The sequence below is a fragment of the Aethalodelphis obliquidens genome, unplaced genomic scaffold (assembly GCF_003676395.1).
Source record: "Aethalodelphis obliquidens isolate GAN/ISIS:26980383/991018 unplaced genomic scaffold, ASM367639v1 scaffold6, whole genome shotgun sequence".
NCBI lineage: Eukaryota > Metazoa > Chordata > Mammalia > Artiodactyla > Delphinidae > Aethalodelphis > Aethalodelphis obliquidens.
Genome location: NW_020837950.1, coordinates 55,341,328 through 55,349,797, shown reverse-complemented (window position 1 = coordinate 55,349,797; position 8,470 = coordinate 55,341,328). Strand labels below are relative to the sequence as shown.

At 38.8% G+C, this 8,470-nt stretch overlaps 1 non-coding gene across 1 annotated transcript; it reads left to right on the top strand.

Annotated features, from left to right (window-relative positions):
- The first annotated feature begins 5,097 nt into the window (after positions 1–5,097).
- On the top strand, positions 5,098–5,201 carry LOC113619316 (U6 spliceosomal RNA). Its single transcript, XR_003432349.1, has one exon. It is a non-coding gene; the product is annotated as a U6 spliceosomal RNA (small nuclear RNA).
- Positions 5,202–8,470: the final 3,269 nt, after the last annotated feature.

Sequence of the window (8,470 nt, the reverse complement as noted above, 5' to 3'; positions counted from 1 at the left end):
GTGCTTATGTAAAGCATGCTGTGTAACAGCCTGCGATTATGATGCTCTTAAAATCATTTGAGTTTTGGAAATTACTTTGTGACTTAGAAATTTTGATTTAAGCCTATGTAGTACAGCACTGAGCCTGGCACACAGAGAAGGGACTGAATAAGTGTTATTCCCCTAATTATGTGTGTGTGTGTGTGTGTTCTACATCGTCAACCACAGATCCCTTTTAGTAGTGAGATCTCTGGAAATATTATTATTTAGGTTAAATTAATGTCAATGGAAAAAGAGGCTTTAAATGATAGTTAAGAAGGCAGATTCTGGAGGCAGAATGCCTAGATCTGAATCTTGGCTCTGCCACTGATGAGCCATATGACCATGTCGCTTTATCTCTCTGTTGCCCCATCAGTATAATGAGGATAATAAATACTTACCTCATAAGGTGGTCATATATTAAAAGAGTTAATATATGCAGAGCACTTGGAAAAGTGCCTGGAACAGGCAAGCACTTAAATGTTAGCTAATGTAATTATTGAAAAGCTAGGATATGCTTTTGATGGTGGTTTCGCAAATGCATCTTATATAAAGAAGAGATAAACATTTTGCTGTATGTGATTATGACAGAAGTGTGTCATCCTCATTATCAAAAAGGTCTATATTACCTTACTGTGATTAGGTCTAAATTTAAATTTCTACAGTCAGAACAGAATAAGCTCTTCAAAGTCCAAAGTTAGTTTGAAAGCCATCTTAATCGTATAACATGTCTATCCAAAATTGAAGAGCTGTTGATATTTGTTTCCTTATCTGAAAAACAGTCACAATAATATCTACTTCTATGTTTGATGTTGATCTGATAGAATTAAATGTGATAATGCACTCAAAGTGATGACCTTATGCTTAACTTAATATTCTATTAGCTATTGTTACTATCATCAACCATTTTCAAATGGTCTCTCAACTTATTTCCTTGCAGGTCTGCCTAACATTTGTGAATAATTGTGAGACTATGGCTGTTGGATCTAAGAGAATTTAACTGTTTCCTGTTGTAATCTAGTATAACACCAAGGCAATCAGGGGCACTTCTTTTGCCCTTTGATGAGGCCGGGCTATAAAATCCTTAAATATACTAATAACAGGAGGAAAATATTTTTCAGAGTCTGACTTTCAATCCTAATATTTATTTCTTTTGAAACAAGAGAAGAGACAGGTCCTTGATTAATTTATTATTGTCTGATAGTTATTTAAAATAGTGCTTTCATGTTTCTATTTCTCACATTTAACTTACTGCTTTTTCCATTTTTTCCCGAAACTGTTCAGTTGGATAGTAGAGCTGAATTCTTAACTTGATGAGAGTTGTAATTTTCAGGTGTAAAACTCTTGCATCTATTACAAATCAGACTAGTGGCTGTTTTCTTCTCACAGTCCCAGTTTTAGTCTGTTAATCTTCCCACGTTTTATTGTTTCCTCTATATGGTAAATATTTTACACTACGGTGTATAATTTTGGAATCCTTTTATTTAATTCACCTGAAGTGTTTGACATTATCTGATTTTAACTATATAAGATTAACACAATGAAACTTCTTTTCTAACAATTTTTCCATCAAAAATCCAGAATTGTCACTTACAAAGTAGCACTATTGATGTCTTTGTAGGCATTTTTTCAGTCAAGTCCTGTATTTCCAAATTAGTCCTGCTATTAAAAGTAAAAGCTCTTTTAGAGCAAATGTGTAACATTAAAAAAGCATCTATACTATGACCAAAATGTCTAGTTCCAACTCAAGAAAAGCACTGACAGTTCTCATTAGGAGTATTTTTTTTTATGTTATACAATTTCTCAATGGAAGGACACATAAAAAAATACAGCTGAAATGTTTATTCAGGCTTATAATTCATGCAAAAAATCTTGCTGAGAAAATCAAGAAAATATATTTCCCCTCCCATTTTTGTAATTTAGCTCTATTTGAATAGTCTGAAGATAGGTTTAAAAAATCACATGTGGAGGGCTTCCCTGGTGGCTCAGTGGTTGAGCTTCCGCCTGCCGATGCAGGGGACACGGGTTCGTGCCCCGGTCCGGGAAGATCCCACATGCTGCGGAACGGCTGGGCCCATGAGCCATGGCCGCTGAGCCTGCGCGTCCGGAGCCTGTGCTCCGCAACGGGAGAGGCCACAACAGTGAGAGGCCCGCGTACCGCAAAAAAAAAAAAAAAAAAAAAAATCACATGTGGAATAAGAATAAATTTGGAAAAGCAGAATTTAAAATATGCTTTTCTCTCTTTTTAAATAATGAAGTGATAGTGCTGTTACCATGAAGAACCAAGAAAACATTTGTTTTAGCACATCATATGATACAATGGGGTGATTGCAGGAAAGGAGGAGAGGTGAATGTTTCCAGAGCAGAAGCTCCACTTGCACTTAGAGAAAGAATCTACTGTGAACTGTCTGCTGGTGCGGGTTGAGGAGAGGGCTTGGAACATCAAGAGCTACTTACTTACTGTTTCCAATATTTGGTTTCTTCAAAGTGAAGAGGCTTCAATATAATAATAGTAGGTCAACACTGCTTTTACGGACATTATTAAAACATAATCTCAAATTCAAGAAAACTTTTATGTAAATGATTTTTTAACCCCCCCAAATTTAAAATTCAACTCTATTTTTATTAGATGGGATCCTGGCTAGTTTCCACCTCCTGAGGTTTTTTTTTATTCTGTGTTTATTTTTAAGACTAATTATCCTCACCTACATAAACTTCATGGTTTTCAGAATATTTAATTGGCTGGTCAATGTCTCTGTTCTCCAGATGACAGTTATCTAACATGCATCATCAAAGGGACCCAAAATTCAGACCAGATGACATCTACTCAAGAGTACAGGAGGAACCGAAGCATTAAATTGTGGCAGTACTAGCCAACATGTGTAGCTCATCATTGCAAACGAGTGCTCAGCCAATGGAGTTGTGTGTTGTCATTGTGACCCACAACTGTTGGAAGAGTTCCAGAAATGACATAAGGAATTCTGCATAGAGCAGGTGGCAGGTGGGCACCCAAGGTAGGTTAAATGAATGTATGACTTAGGAAGTTGAATAAGTTACAGACTGGCATAATTTGGATACATAGTAAATTTAAAAGATTACTTGTATTTACGTTCTCATTATTTAGAAATTGATCTGAAGCTTATACAAAGAAATTGGATTTAAAGTGCAGTAAGCAATTAACTGTCAGATAAGATTTGCCTTTTTTTAATCACAAATTCAGAATTCCAGGATAATTTTTTGTGTTTTTTACATAAAGGGAAATAATGGTAATTTTACACCTTAAAGGAAATAACAAAATCTTTAATATTTGTCTGTTAAAAAGTAAAATGATAAGGTAGCACCAGGAAATACACATTGGCAGGAGATATTCCTATACCTTCAATCTGAATCATCTGAATAAAAGAAAATTTCACATCCCTTTAGATTTCACAAGCTCAAGGAAATGTGAAACATTTGACATTTTCACCTTAGTGTTTTCACACATAAAAGAGACACCTTTCAAGGGTAAGTAGCAAACTTGCTTTTCCTGTTGAAAGCTAGTTTTGCAACTCAAAGGGCAAATAAGGAAAAAATGTTGCTCTAGAATTTTCTGAAATGCTACAACTCACACATGCAGTAAACTCCTGTTCTACTCACGGTGTCTGCACGTGGCCCAAGTCAGAATCTTAGCTGCTGAATTGCTGAGAATTTAGAAATTATCCCTTCTAACCAGTCTACCGTATAGGTGAAAATCAGAAAAGGTGTAAAATTTGTGCACTGACAGCGTTCAATTCTTTCAGTCTTAGTTACTACACATTTAGTTGTCATTTAAGTTTTAATTGGCTGATTGCCCCTTATTTTCATTGAAACTATGCAAAGTTTTTATTCTGCAGCAGCTACTTCATTCACTCTGGTTGTGACGCTTTGTAAATGAGAGTCAAGGTGACTTTGGCATATATGCATATTACTATTTAAAAGTAAATTCAGAGGCAAGATGAGGCTGAGATTTGTGGCCTATTAGATGCTGGAGATAGAAAATTTGGTGCATTTCTAAGCAAGAGCTAGGTCCTGTGGGAGCATAAAAGGCACTTAGGGAAGCAGTGAAAAAGGGCTAGAAAACTGTAGAAGGCCTTCAACACCAGAGAGAGGAGGATATATTTAAAACGTTAGTCAGCAAGGAATGATGATAGGGATTTGAGAACGTAGAGATTATGTTTACTGTGGTGGTGGCAGGGAGAGCACTTTGGCAGCGGTGGGTAGAACAGAACGCACAGGAGGGAGACAGGGATAGGAAATGTTGTATCGACGGTGTAGGGCTTCCACATCAGGCACTGGTTTCTGACAGGCTGACGTTTGGAATGCAAGCTGAGTAAGCATAAGTTCCAACCTCCTGTTTCTAACAGGACTTGAGCACCAACCACATCCTATCCCGTAGAGGCACCACCAGAAGCTGCTTGGTATCTTCTCCCCAGGGTTCCGAGCTCTGGCTCCACAGGCTCCGTGTCTCAGTTCCTGCAGTTCCGGCAGCAGCCAGGTGGCCCCCCTCCCCAGAGGTCTGAGCACCAACTCTATGATAATCTCTCCCTGAAGCTTCTTGGCTCTAACACTCCCAATCTCTGCCTTTTTGTCCCCTTAGACCTAGTTGGAGCTGTCTCTGCAGTTACCATTTCTGGATGACCTCAGTATCCTCTTGGTGCTTTTTTAGGCCTTCAGAGCATGTGTAAGCTGATCTCTATACTAAATCCCTCTCCTGCAACACCTTAGTGCAGTTTCCATTTTTCTGCTGGAACCTGATTGATAGAATGAGGGTGAGCGGTATACCATCTATGTAGACAACATGGCAGGAGCACTGGAACATAGACGTGTGGGCACAGTCAGGGAAGGTAAGTAGTTAGATGTGATTAGACCACATAGCTGAACATGAGATGTCCTGAAAATTACGCTGGGAAAAATTAGGGTGGGATTTTAGTAACATATTAAGTGTCTATGTACAAACAAAACTGACTTCTATAACATGCATCACGCATCCCAATAACTTCCTCAGGAACACACTGATCTAGTCTAAGTTTTTAAATGTGATGGGCTTTAAAAATATACGGAGTGCTGGCGTCGGCAGCACATATACTAAAATCGGAACGATACAGAGATGAGCATGGCCCCTGCGCAAGGAGGACATGCAAATTCGTGAAGCGTTCCATATTTTTGATATTAATAATAAAGAAACGGCATTTGTTGAGTGTTTATTTATTTATTTATTTATTTATTTATATGGAGACTCTCATGCTTCCCCATCAGGTTAAGTGGCCTATATACAGAGGCATCCAGGGAGATGTCTAGGGGCCGATGGATATGGTTCAGAGCCTCATGAAAGCAATCTGAACTAGAGTATGTGGTTTGGAATCATCAGTACACAGATGACAACTGAATTTATGAAGGTTACTGAGGTAACCCAGAGAGAAGGCAGAGAGTGAGAGAACATAATGTTTATGGCAAAACATAAGAAGCAACGGTTTCCATGATTTTTCGATAGGGCCCCTGTGCTTTAAACAATCAATCTGACGTCTGACTCTCACGTTCCATTTACTACTTCCCGCCTATATCCCTGGAATTAGTTGCCTGCTATTTTCGAGCAACACTTGCTGAGATGACAACATGGGATAGTAAACTAGGCTTGGGCTTTGGGTCCAAAGTCTTGGGGTTGGACATAAAGTCATAAATTCAGCTTCGTAATAGTTAGGATCTCTTTAACCTCTCGGGTTCTCTGTTTTCTTCTCTGTAACATTAATAAGGATATTGATCATTAATAACGATTTCATCTCAGGGCTGTCGTGGGCATTAAGAGTCATACAACAAGCAGTTGTTGGTCAGCTGCTAAATGCCAGTTGCAAAAAAAAATTTTTTTTAGAAAGGGGGACTTCGCTGGTGGTCCAGGGGTTAAGGCGCTTCTCTTCCACTGCAGGGGGCATGGGTTTGATCCCTGGTTGGGGAATTAAGACCCCACATAGTGTGTGGCACGGCCAAAAAAATGCCAGTTGCTGCTTGGTTGTCACTATGGGTAAAAGAGGAAAAAGAGCTTACAGACCAATGGGGGAGACAGACACATTACGAGGTGAATATGATGTAGTATATACAGGGAAGCAACAGAGAAGGTATGAGGCTCAGCGGCAGGGAAGGATTCATAGACAGGCTTTAGCTGTTTAGGCTGAATCCTGAGGAAAATATGGGAAGCAGTTGAATAGAAATAGAATAGTATACTATTTGGAACTTAATATCAGGTGTTTAGTAAAGGAGTTTATTTTCTTCCCTTTTACTACCTCCTTCTAGTCCTGGTCAAAAGTTAATTGTTTCAGAAAGACTGCCTGAGCTTACTGGCTTCCTTTGTACTTCCATTTAATCCTCTATTCTATTTGATTTGAACACACATTAACTGTACTGTTTTTATCATTTTACTTTTGTGGATATAATTGATAATTGCTCTTATATTTTAGTAGGTGCCCCTATTTTGTCTTTTTAAATAGAAGAAAACTTACTGGGAAAATTATTTTTAGTATTCTGTTGATGTCTATAACAGTGTCCAACATACAGTCAACCCCTGAAAATTTTTTTCAATTCTTTTTGCCATATAAATAGCAGGCAATGAAAAGATAGCTACAAAATGATTCTTAATACATGTCCATTTTGCTCTTACATAAATCATAGAGAAGGATAAAAACCAGGCGGCAGCGACATGAAGACCCCTGAGGACGTGACAAGAACAGCCTCCGCAGCGTGGCTCGAAGTGACGTGTGAGTGCAGAGTGGAGGAGAGATGCTGAGATGAGATAGTCAGGACAACCTCTATAGACAACTCTTTCTAGAGGTTTTGCTGTGAAGGTAGCAGAGGAATGTGGTGGCGCTTAATGGGAAATAAAAGGGTTGGAAGGGAGCTGTTATCATTTTTTAAATAATAGGAAGTCCCCAGAACATGGCTGCCTATTCATGGGAAAGTTCCAGTTTTCTATCGATGATGGAGGAGAAAGCCCTGAGGCTTCTGGCAAACATCTTTTCCCTCTTCTCTAAGACTGAAGGCCACCAAACCATTTTAGCAGTTCTATGAGTCTTCATTCTTTTGGCTTTTTTGGGGAGTCACTATCCCACAACTGATATGACTATATCACTATTATAATATTAGAATTCAGATATAATTGTGTTCCTAACTGAACATGAAGTAAACAGGTAATAGAATGTTACTCTGATTTTATATTGGTAGCTGTATCTGTCTCAAATCATTACATTTTTGCTCAATGAAATCTCTTGGACATATAAAACATGACAGACCTTTCAGAATAGGTGACTCAAGAAATTTATATCTAAGGGGAGAATATTTTCAGCGGTAACTCAGGCAGGGTTCTTTTTCACTGCATAGTGAAGGAGAGCTACGTGACCAGCTCATGTCTACAGGAATCACTGGACGGGCTTTCATCTCATCACTACATGAAATCGGCAGTGTACCCCACTTTTCAGGAAAGTGTTACATAATCTGTGAAGGGGGGCAAGTCCCTTGACTTTATGGTAAGATGGCGTGCACTTTTTTCGTCCATGGAAGGGCAGGCTGGCTGTCACATCTTTTACTTGACTGAAAGCCAGTGTTGTGTCTGCAGAATTTTCTGTGTAGGTGATTCCAACTCTTTTACCACCTTATACAGCAAGAGACTAAGAACTCAGTGTGTACATCTTAGACATGAAACAGGATCTGCTTGACCCCTGAAGAGAGGGAGAGGAGTTTATTTGTCTGGTCCCTTTGGCCTCCCTCTGTTCTGTTTTGGGAACTCTGATTGTTACAGGGTGTTCTCCGAACCATACTCACCTTCGCCCCCAAATTGTGCTTCAGAAAAGACCGATGCAAAGCAACACCTTTGAAAATGTCCTCATGTGATCAGTGGTTTCAATTTGGAATCTGGTCCTGGTTTACGGAAGAGATGAGAAGGAAAATTCTCCTGTCCTGGGGATTTTGTATGTTTTCTCAGCCTCTCAGATTTTTTTCCCCTTAAAATGTGGTTGTGAAAAGCAGATGTTCAGTAAAGCTCAAGGCCTTAGAAATATTCATCATTCCATGGTAACTCAATACCTCAGGGTAGACACTATCTGTAGTGGCAAAATAGATCTTTTTTCCCATGCCTACCATGGAATTGTAGCCATTGAAATGGCACAAAATATGGCCTCTGAATTTAGCCTACATCCAAATCCATTTATTGTTAGAAGAAATCATGCAATGCCAATTAAGGGTTTTTTTTAATCTTTCATAAGTCAACTGCATATTTATTTTGCTGACTAGACAGAGTCAGATAACAACACCCAAAATTAAATTTCTGCCCAAAATATCACAAAATGGATGCCAAGGTCTCCTTAAAAACTTACTGAGATCCCAACTTCGCTTCTAATAGCAGTGTTCAGTGTCTGGCATTTTGGCAACACATAGTGAAAAGTCACTGTAA